Raw genomic sequence first — 17271 nt, 5'->3', positions numbered from 1 at the left:
CTATTCATTTTCTTAAATAGCTAACAAAACAAAAACAACCACACACACACACACACACACACACACACACACACACACACACACACGGAGCACATGCAAGATCCAGCACAGGAAAATGGAGAAACCAATATACCTGGAAACTTTTATTTTAAGCTTTTCCTACTGTAAGACTTTGACATTGATCATGATAATCTGGAAGACACGAAAGAGACAGGTGGTACCAAAGGATCTCCATACCCCTTGCCCACTCTGTGAAGACACAAAACACCTTTGTATCCAAAAATCCTGGGGGAAGTATTTCAGACCAAAAGCTGCCAGTGTCTGGGAGGGTCATTTAGAGGGAAGGGCCAAGTAGGTGGCTGAAGTCAGGTGGTTGAGAATTAAATATGTGGGTTTGAACCTGCATCCACTGAAGTATATGAAGATGTAATGATAAAGGAGTGAGACAGTCCCTGAGATTTTAACCATAGTTGGTGATAAGGAGATGATGAGAAAAGACTGTCGAATCCCTGAAGGCCATTCTGCACTTCCCAGTGAGTGATATTCATGTTTAGAGCTTGAGAATTCTGAAAGGGTTGTGGTAACTAAAATCCACTTTTCTCTTAGAATTTGTTCTCATTCAGAAGTACTTTAAAAATACTTTTGGCTCGGGGCGCCTGGGTGCCTCGGTTAGTTGGGCATCCGACTTTGCATCAGGTCATGATCTCCCGGTTTGTGAATTTGAGTCCCACATCAGGCTCTGTGCTGACAGCTCAGAGCCTGGAGCCTGCTTTGGATTCTGTGTCTCCCTCTCTTTCTGCCCCTCTTGTCCCCCCTCTGAAAAATAAATAAACATTAAAAATTTTTTTAAAAAGTATTAAGTTAAAAAATACATTTGGTTTTAATAATTGATTTTGTAAGTTTGCACATATATATTATCCCTTATGTAGCGCCTAGAGAAAAATGAGCTATTTTTAATGCTTTATTAATAACTGATTAACTCTTCAACTCTCAAAAAAAAAAAAACCCCGCTTACCTGTGAATAAAAGATACACATCAAACATGTTAATATGATTACCTATTGGCGGAGAGGGGAATGGGAATAAAATGTCTAAATAAATAAAACCAGAGATTATCTTGCACAGGCAAATAATAATGGTGTGTCCTGAACAGAAGATGATTCTCTTAACCCTCTGAAATGGTATAAAAAAATTTAACAGTAATTCTTGTTTGGGAAGAACAGTGGCATATCACATTCTCTAAATTATATTAGGGTGGATCAAAGACTGAAGAAGAATGAATTAGATGGTCTTTCCAACTATAAACATGTTGAAAGTGGTTTGATACAGTGAAAATAATGCCAGATTGGAAGTCAGAAGTAAGTTCAGGCTACTTCAACAGCGCAGGCAGAGATGGAAGCCTGGATTAGGCAAGTGATAGCAGGTGGGTGCAAGAGAATCATTAAAATAGGTATTTTTTGGGTGTGAATAGTGAAGAAGAGGAAGAAATCAAGAATGACTATACAATTTTTGCTTTGGAAGAGGAAGAAATCAAGAATGACTATACAATTTCTGCTCTGACTAGGAAGGTAGGGAACACAGGAAGAGAGGGAGATCTGGGAGCTGCATAAGATGAATTCAGTTGAGTAAACTGAAGCTGAGGTGGGTAGAGGTCAGGGAAATTCAACTAGCAGAAACTGCTGAATGGGGTTAGTATGACTGATCAAGGGCCCTATGTCTTGGGGCACTCTGACATCCTTTGTATCAATTAGGCACAGGCTTTGCCTCCCATGGGCTGCTCTAAGGCAGTGACTGAGCATGGTAGGAATACTGAACATGGAGATTTACAATTTTCCTCCTTTAATCACCAATTTTGCCTTGAGGACTCTCCATCAGTCTTGCTGAAATTTCTTAGAGTTGCACAGCAATGGGCTCTTCCACTCAACTTCCCTTCCTTCCTTTTCCCCTCACAAAGAGGTACATACTCTGCTGCTTTCCCAGTATCACTGGCTTCTTCTCTATTTTCCCTCATTAGCATTTCTCCCAATTCATCTCTTGTTCCTCTAATCCTGTTTTGACATCTGCTTCTCAGACAACCTATACTAACACAAGAGTTATTGGGACATCCACTTGGAGACATCTAGCTGACAGATACAAATATAGGTTGAGAGCTTTAGAATGGTTATATCAATTCAAGTGCAAGTAATAGAAAAACCAGCCCAAACTGGCTTAAATGATAAGAAAAGTCCTTGCTAGAACGGTTTCTGGTTGTGCTGTGGTCAGGGATCTGGCTCCATTCCTTCAAGAACTCTTGCTTCTTCCCAACTACGTGTAGACTTGGTCTTCAAGTGACTGTATCAATCAAAAACCTGCTCTTTTTTCCAGGCTCAGCTCAAATATTTCATACTCTGTGGAGGCTTACTCACTCAACCAAGTTGGAAGGTATTTCTCTTGTTTTCAAATTTGGATGTCTTAGTTCAAGTTGCTCTAACAAAAATACTATGGGCTTGGGTGGTTTAAACAACAAACATTTATTTTTCACTCGTCAACCCTCTTTTGTCTCTTCTTATAATGGCACCAACCCCATTCATAAGGGCTCTACCCTGATGATCTAATTACCTTGCAAAGGCCCCCAATGCAATCACATCTCCAAATACCATCATATTGGTGAACAGGACTTCAACATATGAATTTTGGGGGAAACAAATATTTTATTCAACACTTGAATCTATTTGTGGCACTACTTTATTCTGCTTGTCAAGGCTGTTTATATGGCTGCTTCCTCTAGACCAGGAGGAAAAGTAAAGGCCATATTATATTAACCTTTATCCCTATTAATGCTTTGCATATAGTTGATATTAGTAAGTATTTATCTGATTAAATCCACTGTCATTTCTTTAGACAGAGAAATGGAAATAGAATCTGTGTTTGAATTTATTTAACATTTCAAAATAATTTGGAAAAGTAGTACATAGAAAAATTTGAAGTCCATACATGGCATTTAGTCTCATTAGATTGTACAACACTGCATGTATGTTGATAAACTTCAGGAAGATATAAAGAGGATGTAGTCAGATGGGTTGGGTATAAGACTTGAAATGTGGGAATAATGTATACAGCTAATACATTTGGGAATGACGCATATAGCTAATGAGTTCCAAGTTATGATTTCCAACAGATGGACAGGATTTAAGAGTCCATCTGGATTGTATCCTGAAGATTTTGACCAAATATGTTGCCTCAGCCAAAAAAAACCAAACTAAGAAAAGTAAAAATAAATAAAATCATAAATTCAGAGGAGAAAAATAGTAACACATACTCATACTCAAAATTAGAAAGAAAACAGGAAATGTTGTCCTACCCATGTATAGACTCCTATCTGTTTAAATCTTGAATGGTGAATCTCAAAGTAGAAAGACTGTAAAGGCTGTAAGATGATTGAGAGAATAAAAGGACTGCTGAGTGAAGACAGGCTGACAATAAAGATCTTGAGTGTAGAAATATAATCTGAGAAAATATATTCAAGCAAAAGTCACTGTTTAAGATGTATATGGAGAATTCCTATGAAACTCAAAAATTCAAAAATTCAAAAATTTAGGGGTATACTTCAGTATTTGACAAAGGAATTTTATTTTTTTTCCGGACAGAATAAATTTAATATGAAATTTATTGTCAAATTGGTTTCCATACAACACCCAGTGCTCATCCCAAAACGTGCCCTCCTCAATACCCATCACCCACCCCCATCAACCCTCAGTTTGTTCTCAGTTTTTAAGAGTCTCTTATGGTTTGGCTCTCTCCATCTTTAAACTTTTTTTTTCCTTCCCCTCCCTCATGGTCTTCTGTTAAGTTTCTCAGGATCCACATAAGAGTGAAACCATATGGTATCTGACTTTCTCTGTATGACTTATTTCACTTAGCATCACACTCTCCAGTTCCATCCACGTTGCTACAAAAGGCCATATTTCATTCTTTCCCATTGCCACATAGTATTCCATTGTGTATATAAACCACAATTTCTTTATCCATTCATCAGTTGATGGACATTTAGGCTCTTTCCATAATTTGGCTATTGTTGAAAGTGCTGCTATAAACATTGGGGTACAAGTGCCCCTATGCACCAGCACTCCTGTATCCCTTGGGTAAATTCCTAGCAGTGCTATTGCTGGGTCATAGGGTAGATCTATTTTTAATTTTTTGAGGAACCTCCACACTGTTTTCCAGAGCAGCTGCACCAGTTTGCATTCCCATCAACAGTGCAAGAGGGTTCCCATTTCTCCACATCCTCTCCAGCATGTATAGTCTCCTGATTTGTTCATTTTAGCCACTCTGAATGGCATGAGGTGGTATCTCAGTGTGATTTTGATTTGTATTTCCCTGATGACGAGCGATGTTGAGCATCTTTTCATGTGTCTGTTGGCCATCTGGATGTCTTCTTTAGAGAAGTGTCTATTCATGTTTTCTGCCCATTTCTTCACTGGATTATTTGTTTTTCAGGTTATAGATTTTGGATACTAGCCCTTTGTCTGATATGTCATTTGCAAATATCTTTTCCCATTTTGTTGGTTGCCTTTCAGTTTTGTTGATTGTTTCCTGACAAAGGAATTTTAAAACTAATAAGAAGAAACAACTTTTTCCAACAGGCAGTTATTAAACTCAATACTCCAAGAGGTGATATGGACTAAGAGTTGCATTAAATTCAGGGCTATTTGGGTGCTTGGGTGGCTCAATCTTGATTTCAGCTCAGGTCACAATCTCATAGTTGTGAGATCAAGCCTTTCATCAGGCTCCATGCTGAGTGTGGAAGCTACTTGAGATTTCTCTCTCCCCTTCAATCTCCCCATCTTTTCCCTCCCAAAATAAATAAATAAATATTTTTTTTAAAAAAAATTCAGGGTTATTCAATTCATACCAAGTTTAAAACTTGGGCTGGTTTAGAAATACAAATAAGTATTTTGAAATTAATTTTAGAGGGAACCATCATGCCCTTCTGCCAAATACCTTTTATGCCATGAACAATCCCATTGATTAAGATGAGTATTTCTCAGGGATTGGTAGCTACATGCTCCTCTTGGTGAACTATGAATGGATACAAATATATGAGTCCTTTGGCTTTCAGTCTTATGTGTCTAAGGAACTATTTACCTGTAACCTACTGCTATGGACTGAATTGCATCCCCACCCTCAAATTCATGTGTTAAAACCTAACCCCACTGTGACTGTATCTGGAGATAGGGCCGTTAGTAAAGTAATTAAGGTTAAAGGAGGTCATAAGGGTAGGACCCTAATCCATTAGGTCTGGGGTCCTTGTAAGAAGAGGAAGAGACACCAGAGTATCATGTGAGGACACATGAAGAAGGCACTGTCTTCAAGCTGAGGAGTGAGACCTCCCCTGTTGGTAGCTTGCTTTTGGACTTCCAGTCTCCAGAACTATGAGAAAATAACTTTCCAGTTTTTAAGCCACCCAGTCTGTGGTGTTTTGTTATGGCAGTCTGAGCAGACTAATATACTCACTAATGAATCACTAAAATTAAGTGAAATTATAAAATTTGGAATCCATAAACAAAGGATATTATATTACCAGGGATTTACACTGGCATTATATATATATATATATATGTGTGTGTGTATGTGTATATATACATATATATATATATATATATATATATATATATATATATATAGTGAACATATACTGACTGCTTAGTACGTGGTAGGCACTGTGTACATACAAATTACTCCTTTAATCTTTAAAATTATGTAAGTTTGGTGCTATTAACTCTATTTTGCAGATTATGAACTTGAGACACCCCCCCCATGAGTATTTTGCCTAAAGTCACAGAACACAAAACTGGATTTCAAACTGATATCGGCCTGTGCTTCTAATCACTGAATATTGTATAGAAACAGTGCTGTTCAATAGAAATATGATGTGAACCATATATGTAATTTAAATTTCTAGGAGGTGCATTTTATATTTAAAATTTTTTAAGTTTTATTTAAATTCCAGTTAGTTCACATACAGTGTAATATTAGTTTCAGGTGTATAATACTGGTTCAGCACTTCCATACCAATACTTGGTGCTCATCACAAATGCATTCCTTAATCCTCATCACCTATTTAACCCATCCTCTCCCTGCCCCACTTCCCCTCCGGTAACCATTAGTTTGTTCTCTATGGTTAAGAGTCTGTTTCTTGGTTTGCCTCTCTCTTCCCCCTTCCCCACCCTCTGCTTTGCTCATTTGTTTTATTTCTTAAATTCTACATATGAGTGAAATACTGTGGTATTTGTCTTTCTCAGACTGACTTATTTCACTTAGCGTGATACTCTGTATCTCTATCCATGTTGTTGCAAATGGCCAGATTTCATTCTTTTTTATGGCTGAGTAATATTCCTGTGTGTGTGTGTGTGTGTGTGTGTGTGTGTGTGTGTGTGTGTGTATCACATCCTCTTTATCCATTCAATGGACACTTGGGCTATTTCCATAATTTAGCTATTGTAGATAATGCTGCTAATAACATAAGGGTGCATGTATCCCTTTGCATTAGTATTTTTGTATTCTTTGGGTAAATACCGAGTATTGCGATTGCTGGATCATAGAGTAGTTCTATTTTTAACTTTTTGAGGAACTTCCATACTGTCTTCCAGAGTGCCTGCACCAATTTGTATTTTCACCAACAGTACAAGAGGATTCCCCTTTCTCCACATCCTTGCCAATACTTGTTGTATTTTGCGTTGTTGATTTTAGCCATTCTGACAGGTGAAGTGATATCTCATTGTAGTTTTGATTTGCATTTCCCTGATGATCAGTGATGTTGAGCACCTTTTCATGTGTCTGTTTGCCACTGGATGTCTTCTTTGGAAAAATGTCTATTCATGTCTTCTGCCCATTTTTTAATTGGATTATTCATTTTTGGGATGTGGTTTTCTAAGTGCTGTATAGATTCTGCATACTAATACTTTATCTGACATGTCATTTGTAAATATCTTCTTCAAGAGCCATATCTTAAAAACTAATGAGAAATAGGTAAAAGTTAATTTTAATATCTTTCATTTTTATTAAAAATTCCTAAATGTTTATTTATTTTTGAGGGAGAGAGATACAGAGTGCGAGCAGGGGAGGGGCAGAGAGAGAGAGAGACACAGAATCTGAAGCAGGCTCCAAGCTCTGGGTTGTCAGCACAGAGCCCCACATGGGACTCGAGTTTAGGAACAGTGAGATCATGACCTAAGCCAAAGTCAGACGATTAATTGACTGAGACACCCAGGTGCCTATTAATATCTTTCATTTAACCCAATATATCCAAGATGTCATCATTTCAGTATGTATTTAATATAAACAAGTATTAATAAGATATTTTAATTATTTCTTTAGAACTAAGTCTTCAAAAGCCAGTGTGTATTTTATTTAATTTTTTTAATGTTTACTTATTCTAGACAGACAGAGAATGTGTGCGTGTGTGAGCAAGGGAGGGGCAGAGAGAGAGAGGGAGACACAGAATCCGAAGCAGGATCCAGGCTCTGAGCTGTCAGCACAGAACCCGACATGGGTCTCAAACTCACAAACTGGGAGATCTTGACCTGAAGTCGAACGCTTAACCAACTGAGCCACCAAGTCCCCCCAGCCAGTGTGTATTTTAAACTTTCAGCACATGTCAAGCAAAATTTCTATTTCAAGTACTCAATAGTTATATGTGGCCAGTGGCTACTGTATTGGAGGACACATGTATATAAGGCAGTGCAGCATGTATGTAAGGCAGTATAGCTTAGTAAGAAGCCTGGACAAGATACTGCAAAGCTCCTACTTTTTATATGCATACATAGTTGGAATTCTTCCAATTTTTCAGAAGGAAGCTTTATAATTACAGTACATCACTAATGTTGTCTTAGGTTGTGGCTTTATTTTATTTTATTTTTTTTTAATTTTTTTTTCAACGTTTATTTTATTTATTTTTGGGACAGAGAGAGACAGAGCATGAACAGGGGAGGGGCAGAGAGAGAGGGAGACACAGAATCGGAAACAGGCTCCAGGCTCCGAGCCATCAGCCCAGAGTCCGACGCGGGGCTCGAACTCACGGACCGCGAGATCGTGACCTGGCTGAAGTCGGAGGCTTAACCGACTGCGCCACCCAGGCGCCCCAGGTTGTGGCTTTAAAGTACTCCTATTGGTGTGTTAAATGAAAATATTTACAGAATTGCTATTATTTTTTTCTTATAAATTTACCTGTGGTTGACACTTTGTTATTATCAAGTTCCTTTTTCCTTAGAAAGTGAGACTATGTAGAATAAGAGGACTTCCTGGCCTTTTCTCCACCTAAATAGGTTATATAGTTAGAAAAAAAAGAAAAATAAAACCACAGGGTAGATGAATCATTGGCCTCATCGCCACTAACACTGTTTATGGGCTTTTTTTGTAACAAGTAAGATACAATCGTAAAACATGGTTGAGGTAGCTTCTGTGACCATGAAATAGAGTAATGCTAACCAGTTTACATAAATCAATTATGTTGAATGCAGAACTGTTGGCCCTATTAATGACCTTACTGTATGGGTGTGGTTTGGAAGTGTTTCTGAGGGTTTCCCCCCCTCTCACATTAGACTAACTCCAGTGTTACAGAGAAGTGGTTATTTTTAAACCAAGTAAAAAAGAGCTTTATCATGTTATCATGGCTACATCTCTTTCAGACAGAAAAAAAAAAATGATTTTAGATGATCCCCTTCTGTTTCACTATATACACATTTATTGTCTCTAGATTCCAAGGATAAGTGGATAAATGTGATGGTTCACATCTGCCCTGTAACAAGTTAGAATCGGTTCTCTAAGGCAAATGTTTCTATTCCTTTGCTTTAGCTTTACCAAATGATCTGAGCTGAAGCAATCTTTTAAAATGGCTGTGATGCACTCAGTGTTTTTGAAAGCAAAGCATTGTAATCACTTAGATCCTTCATCTTTATTACAATGTGTCCAGTGGCTCTTCTTGTAGAATTAATGCATGGAGCTTCCATTAAGTGTTTTCTGAATCCACTTATAGATGGGCCAATCTATTGTTCTCTCTACTAAGTATTCATATATAAGATTTGAAAAATATTCAGAAACATTGCCAATCAGGGAGGAAAAACCTGCACAAATGTCAGCTTTGATAAGAAAGAGGTGCTCTTTAGAGGGTTCTTAGGAGATTCAGGGGGGTTCCCAAGGGACGGTAGAATAAATATACTATCAGGAAAAACAGTTCAAGTTTGGAGCTCTTATAGTAGCCCTCCAAAATCCACAAATGGTTGTCAGCTTAGAAAATTAATGGGGAAAAATGATTAAGAAAATAAACTCATTGGACTAATAAAAAATAATAAATATTATGGCAATCAGCTGTGTATTAGTCAAGAAGCATGGGTCCAAATGAAAGAAGCCCAATACAAACCAGTTTAAATGCAAAAAAGACTCATCTGTTCACATAACTGAGGAACATTTGAAGAACATCTGACTTTGGGCATACCTGGATCCAGGGTCTCAAACGATGCTTTCATGATTCTCCTTCCTTATCTGTCTCTCCTTTCAGCCTCATTGTTCTTTTCTATTTTATAGGTCATTTCTCCCTATGACAGAAATATGGCCTCTGGCAATGCAGATGTCATTGCTGGTGTCATTGCTCTACACTTTCAGCTCTAAAGGGAAAGAGAAAACTATTGGCCTCCAATTTGGAAAATTTCATGAATATTGATTGCTCTGTGTTGGATAACTTGCCAAACTGGCCATTCAGACCAGTCACTATTCCCTGGGGTTAACTTGGCCTGGCTCACAGGCTCACACTTCCCTGGTGGTGATGGGGAGTGGAGGTAAGATACTGATTAGCAACCCTGTCACATCCACACAGAATGGGGGAGAGGTGGTGCTTCAAATTGGAATAGTGCAAAGATAAAAAATAGTTATGTGTTTTCCAAAGCTATTGAAGAAAACAAGTAGTTAAGGTTCTAAGAACTCTAGAAATGTGCTTTCCAAATGTGGAGATTTTGTTACAGAAGTTTCCAATTCAGTCAGTAGGTTTGGGGTGGGAGTCTGAGATTCTGTATTTCTAAGCAAGCTTCAGGGACCACCCTTAAAGTAGTACTGTAGAAGGCATTTGTAAACTGGGTATAGTTTTACAGCATCTGGTCAGCAGAAAACTGAAGATTACCTATACGAGGTTGAATTTTGAAGGTTTTGGATTTAATTATTTGAATTATTCTTTATCAGCACCATCATACAAATTTTGATGTTCTTTTGGACCATACTGTTCTTTGGTGTAAGTGCTCTCAACTAGAAGGAGAGCAATGATCAGCACAATTACCTTGAACATAGTTTTTTTTAAATACATTTTAAAAAAAATTTTTTTTAACGTTTTATTTATTTTTGAGACAGAGAGAGACAGAGCATGAATGGGGGACGGGCAGAGAGAGAGGGAGACACAGAATCGGAAGCAGGCTCCAGGCTCTGAGCCATCAGCCCAGAGCCCGACGCGGGGCTCAAACTCACGGACTGCGAGATTGTGACCTGAGCCGAAGTCGGATGCTTAACCGACTGAGCCACCCAGGCGCCCCACCTTGAACATAGTTTTGAGAAATACTAATGTAAGATACATCTGGGATATGCTGTTGTCCTTAAGACATAATATAATATGAGAAAGAGAAAGGTATGGGGTTAGGGCTGGGACTGTGGTCTGTGATGGGGTGACACACTCATGGGGAAAAGGTTAGACTGAATAACACACCTTTCTGTGGGCAGTAGGAAGAAGTCCAGGTGGACAGAGTATGGCTTCTTGGTGCTCAGCATTAGAGAGAATTGGCAGCTAGTAATAGGGTTCCACCTCCAGGATTGGGACTTAGGGATTGTATTCAAGTGATGTAGATAGGATAGGGAATGAATACACAGACTAGCATGAGTGAAGTAAAGACTCACTCTTTAAGAAGGCTTCAGCATGTTTGTGCTTTCAGGTGGGAGTGATAGAGTGTCAAATAGACATGTGCTTATTCATTTGATGAATCAAACTGCAAAAAAAAAGAAAAATAATTTTGGTAAAGTACAGAGGCTAAAGTACAGAGGCTAGGTAAAGTACAGAGGTAGGTAAAGTACAGAGGCTAGGAATCTGGGTAGTACAGAGGCTAGGAATGTGGGCAGATTATCAAGATAAATAAAGTACAGAGGCTAGGAATGTGGGCAGATTATCAAGATAAGTATTTAAGGGACTAGAACCAGAGAGAAGGCAAGGGCTTGGTTTTGGAAGCACGGTTAAACTCAAGGTATCAAATCTGAGGTATAAGATGGAAAACAGGCTGCCTTGATGTCGATTCCCTTAGTGCTGAACAAGAGCTCTTCAGAGCCCATGCTGGAGGGAGTAGAAGTCAGGGGATTTGAGACAATGGAAGGAGTAAAGCCACAGGTCCCCACCAAAAGGCCCCAGGTACAAAGGATGAATGTATTGACAGAAAATCAGACAAGTTAATTCAGTTGGAGAAAGTTCCTTGGCTTTTATGTGTAGCTCTTTACTGTGATTTTATAATTAATTATTGATTAATGCATCAGCTGAGAAATGTGTTCTCTCCACTAGAGTAGTAGTGATACTAGGTAAACAGATTTGTAACCCAAGTCTGTATGATTGCCCAGAGATTCTGCAAACAGGAGGAGTAGACAGTCTATTGAATCTGACATACTTAATTTGAACTGTAGTATTTTCTCTTGGCCTGCTGGTTATCTGCAAAGGAAGTTCCGTAAGATACAAATTGAAAGGCTTACTAATTTTTAACTTCTTTGGATTTATTTCTTAAAAGAATAAGGCTTTGGATCAAAAGAAGAAATCTGATTGGCAATCTATCTAGAATATAATCCAAAAACCAGAAATGATAGATATTTGTCTTCAAAATTCAGTAATTTCTATACCAAAAATTTATAGAGCAAAGAAATTCTCTAAGAGTATATAGGAAAGTGTGAGGACTTTAAACTTTAAAGGGATACTTGTTTTCTTTTCCAGTTCCACCTTCAAAATACCTGCCAATGCTTTCACTCTGCACGTATTCACCCTTTCTCTCCAATTAGTCAATAGTGAGTATAGCAGTAAGCTCCCTTTGGAAGTCCTTGGAACTTTCTCTGAGATGGGGAAGGTCCCCAGGACTTCTCTCAAATTCCAACATGACATAATGAGGGGGAAAAGGAACCAGAAAGTCTTTATTGTCACATTTTACATCTTGAGGCATAAAATGCATCTTGGGGTGCCTGGGTGGCTCAGTTAGTTAAGCATCCAACTTCAGCTCAGGTCATGATCTCGTGGTCTGTGAGTTCGAGCCCCACATCAGACTGTGCTGACAGCTCAGAACCTGGAGCCTGCTTTGAATTCTGTGTCACCCTCTCTCTCTGCCCATCCCCTACTCTCACTCTCTCTCTAAAAAAGAAATAAACATTAAAAAATTTTAAAAATTTAAACTATAAAAAATAGTCACGCAGCTTTGATATCCTTGGATAACTGCTAAACCCCTTTTATAGAAGGGGGAGAACAAAAGAATCTATGCAGAAGGCAATAGCAGTCACAGAAGTTTAAGAAGTAACTCAGAGACAACATGTATATTTTGTGGCAGAGGTTCAAGAGTAAGAAACTACATTTTAAAGAATTCTGAAAAACATTGATTAGGGAATGCCTTATTAACAAGTAGATATAAATTAAAAACCCGAATGTCCCTGGTGATTCATAGTGACTCAGCTAAGGTAATTTGGTAATCCTAACACAGGATATGTTTTGAAGGCCTCTTCAGGTGTGTGTGTGGGGTGGGGGTGGGGGGTGGAGATGAAAGAGGAAATCAATTTAATGTTTTTCATTGAGAGAATTAAAATTATGCAAAATTATTTTTCTTTTTTTTTGCAGTTTGATTCATCAAATGAATAAGCACATGTCTATTTGACACTCTATCACTCCCACCTGAAAGCACAAACATGCTGAAGCCTTCTTAATTGACTCCAGAAAGCTGATGGTATCCTTTTTACTTTTTATAATAACTTTAGAAAATGTGCAAAAATAGTGCAAAGATTTCATATATATGCTTCACCCAGTTTTCCCTAATGTTAACTATTTACTTAACCATTGTACAATGGAAAAAACCAGGCTTAACTTTGGCACACTGTTATTAACTAAATTATGGGCTCTGATAATAGTCACTTCTAGTAGCACTTGAATTTCCTGCTTTACATTTCCTGTTATCCCCTAACTCTTAAGTAAAATTTTATTCAGAAGTTGTGGCTTCACATTAGCTATGCTTCAGGGATTTTAGTGGGGAGTCTGTCCTACATGGATGGAGGTGAAAAAGGGAGAACAGAATCTTCTTCGTTGAAGCCAGAGAAGTTACAGTGAAGGGATCATAGGCAGAGACAGCTGTGCCTACTGGCGAGGTAGTCTCATATATCAGCAAGAGTGTGGTATCAAGACAAGGTGGTCATAGAAGAAAAACATAAAAACACTTGTAACACAATATGCGGAACTTTCTTCAAGCAAGGTAGCTTACTTCAACCAAGCCAACTGAGTCCACTGTAATTTCCACTGTATTTAGTGGAAGTGTGACCTGTGATCCTGTGACCTTATTTTGTAGTTACATGTTCTTAAAGCCTAGAAGTTTGGGAGAGACATATTAAAGTTTATCTTGCCAGTTTTGACTCATCATTCCAGTTTAGTGGGATCATCTTGAATTTTGTTTCTATCATCCATATTAATTATTATTTTTAGTTATAATTCTGTACCTTTAAAAAACATGACACTTTTTTTAACCTTCATTTAAGTCCAGAATAAAAATGTTGACTTAAGATGGTGACTTGTAAGGGCACCTGGGTGGCTCAGTCAGTTAAGCCTCCAACTCTTGGTTTCAGCTCAGGTCATGATCTCGCAGTTTCGTGAGTTCAAGCCCCACATCAGGCTCTGTGCTGGCAACACGGAGCCTGCTTGGGATTCTCTTTCTCCCTCTCTATCTGCCCCTCCCCTACCCATGCTGTCTTTCTCTCAAAAATAAATAAACCTTAAAAAATTGTTTTAAAATAAATTATAAATAAATAAATAAATAAGGTAACTTGTGGCACTGCACTGTGGTCTTCTCTGCAGCTAGAGAACTAATGGCTCAATTTACGGTTTCTAAAATCTACCCTTTTTCCTCTTTCTGAGCTAAGGAGATTATCTTCCCATTCCAGGATTCTGGCACTTCTCCCATTGTCCATTGATTCTCTAAGATTTCTGGACTCAGACACTACCTCAATACTTTCTTTCCAGGTCCAAGATTATAATTCATTGGGGCACCTTACTGGCTCAGTTGGTACAGCATGCAACTCTTGACCTCCGGATTGAAAGTTCAAGTCTCACATGGGGTGTAGAGATTACTTAAAAAAAAAATAGTAAAATCTTAAAAAATATAATGTAATTCATTAAGGTTTAAAAATCTGAAGTTGTTTAATGTGGCTAAGTTTTCCTTTCTGATCTCTACCTATCAGATAGTCATTTACCAATAATTAAACTGTCAAAAGATTAAGAGATTTTTATTGTGAGTGGAAAGAGGCAAATGCCTTGCACACATTATGTACTCAATATATGCTGAATGTATGGGCAGATGATTACAGGATGATTGAATGAATGAATGGATTTCTGGCCAGTTTGCTAATCTGTAACAGTGATACCATTGGGGTGTTGAAAGTAAAAATACTTCTTCGTGAGAAAAAGTGCTTCTTCGTGAAAGAGAATAACTAATAAATTACTAGTTCAGATGTTATAAATCAATCAAAAACCAATGTTAACTAACTAGAATTTAAATAAAAATTTAAAAAGAAGAAAAAAACCCAAGCTGCTTCCTTTAGCTAATAGGAATACTATTTTAGCTGATTATAAATTAGTATCTAAGTAGAAAATGTGTCAAAAGACCTGACTTTTAACTTTTAAACCAGTAGAACGAGGTTAAGACTTTTTTTTTTTTTTTTTTTTTGGTCTGTAAACCTATGTAATTTTATTGCTTTTTTTTTTTTAACATCACAGTGGTTTATATAACTTCATTTAGGTCACAAAATCTTTCAAGATTTGAGAGTTCATAATTGAAAACAAAATAAAAGTATGCTTGGAATAAAAGACTGGAGATGACTAGACAAAATCTCTAAGGTCACTTTCTTTCTTTCTTTCTTTCTTTCTTTCTTTCTTTCTTTCTTTCTTTCTTTCTTTTTTTTTCAATATACGAAGGTTATTGTCAAATTGGTTTCCATACAACACCCAGTGCTCATCCCAAAAGGTGCCCTCCTCAATACCCATCACCCACCCTCCCCTCCCTCCCACCCCCCATCAACCCTCAGTTTGTTCTCAGTTTTTAAGAGTCTCTTATGCTTTGGCTCTCTTCCACTCTAACCTCTTTTTTTTTCCCTTCCCCTCCCCCATGGGTTTCTGTTAAGTTTCTCAGGATCCACATAAGAGTGAAACCATATGGTATCTGTCTTTCTCTGTATGGCTTATTTCACTTAGCATAATACTCTCCAGTTCCATCCATGTTGCTACAAAGGGCCATATTTCATTCTTTCTCATTGCCACATAGTACTCCATTGTTTATATAAACCATAATTTTTTTATCCATTCATCAGTTGATGGACATTTAGGCTCTTTCCATAATTTGGCTATTGTTGAGAGTGCTGCTATAAACATTGGGGTACAAGTGCCCCTCTGCATCAGTACTCCTGTATCCCTTGGGTAAATTCCTAGCAGTGCTATTGCTGGGTCATAGGGTAGGTCTATTTTTAATTTTTTGAGGAACCTCCACACTGTTTTCCAGAGTGGCTGTACCAGTTTGCATTCCCACCAACAGTGCAAGAGGGTTCCCATTTCTCCACATCCTCTCCAGCATCTATAGTCTCCTGATTTGTTCATTTTGGCCACTCTGACTGGCGTGAGGTGATATCTGAGTGTGGTTTTGGTTTGTATTTCCCTGATGAGGAGTGACGTTGAGCATCTTTTCATGTGCCTGTTGGCCATCCGGATGTCTTCTTTAGAGAAGTGTCTATTCATGTTTTCTGCCCATTTCTTCACTGGGTTATTTGTTTTTCGGGTGTGGAGTTTGGTGACATCTTTATAGATATTGGATACTAGCCTCTAAGGTCACTTTCAATGTAACATTTTACATCTTTTTAAAATCAGCTTTATTGAGGTATAATTTACATACAACAAAATTCACCGGTCTGAAAGTGTAAATTTCAGTAAGTTCTAAGAGGACCTTTTTCTTTTTAACTGGAAAGAAAAACACTAATTAGTAGATGGAGAATTCTGATTTCTGTTATCCTTTTTTTAAAAAAAATATGAAACAATATTATTTGAATCCTTTGAATTTAGCTTCAACATTAATGTCACTATCATTACCAGGGCTATTTACTCCATTTTTTGAGATCTCTAACAGAATTTTCCAGACCACATCATTTTCATTTCTATACAAATTATTTGAGCTATCTCACTTTTTAAACAAGACCATCGTGCTATCACTACATGCACATTACATTAGGAAGGTAGGTTTTTGCTTTCGTCTTCTAGGTTGCTAATCTCTACAACAAAACATTTTTATTTAGTTATTATTATTCACTTAGTTTTAACTTAACTTTTGAATAGGCAATGATTCACATGGTTAAGCAAATTAAAATATACAAAGTGTACAGTGAAAAGCCTCTCTTCCACCTCTGTCCCCATCTGCTCAGTTGCTCCTCCAGACTTGAACTTGAAACTACTGTTTATAGTTTCTTGTGTATTATTCCAGGGTTTATGTATTCAGATATAAGTAAATATAAACTTACAGGTATCATTTCCCACATTTTGAAGAACTTGTACCTTTAACATTCACCATCTTCCCTAGCAATCAGTGGGCCATTCCTTCTTTTATTTTTCTTTTACGAAAACAAAGGCCGTTTTTATAGAACTTCAGATTATTCACACTAAAGTTTCCTAAAATTAAACATAAAGATTTTAGGTATCCTTTAGTTATTTTCATTCATCCATTTGATTCATTCATTCTGCAAAAATCTATTGATTTGTTTGCTGTGTCAAAGATCCTGCACTCAGTTCTTAGAGGATTACAAAGATTATGGATCTTGCCCTGGAAGAACATGTAGTATAGTAATAGATATAAGACATGAAGCTAAATTAACTATGATAGATGCATAAAATGGCACAGCAGTTCAACGAAAGGAGAGATTAGTTAAATCCTATGGATCAAGGAAGACCCTCCCATTTTCCTGGGAGGAAAATGACCTTTGAGCTGAGCCATGAAACTTGGATCTA

At 37.5% G+C, this 17271-nt stretch overlaps 2 long non-coding RNA genes across 3 annotated transcripts in view; both read right to left on the bottom strand.

The window, feature by feature from the left end:
* Positions 1-17271, bottom strand: part of LOC123583942 — a 45513-nt gene that overhangs the window by 21619 nt on the left and 6623 nt on the right. The window lies entirely within an intron of this gene.
* LOC123583944 lies at positions 8205-9686 on the bottom strand. The gene is made up of 2 exons (XR_006705069.1): positions 9472-9686; positions 8205-8294 (listed from the first exon to the last, which is right to left on the bottom strand). It is a non-coding gene; the product is annotated as an uncharacterized LOC123583944 (long non-coding RNA).

The sequence above is a fragment of the Leopardus geoffroyi genome, chromosome B3 (genome assembly GCF_018350155.1).
Source record: "Leopardus geoffroyi isolate Oge1 chromosome B3, O.geoffroyi_Oge1_pat1.0, whole genome shotgun sequence".
Taxonomy (NCBI): domain Eukaryota; kingdom Metazoa; phylum Chordata; class Mammalia; order Carnivora; family Felidae; genus Leopardus; species Leopardus geoffroyi.
Note: the sequence above shows the minus strand (reverse complement) of the source record. Positions and strands in the feature narration are given on the sequence as shown.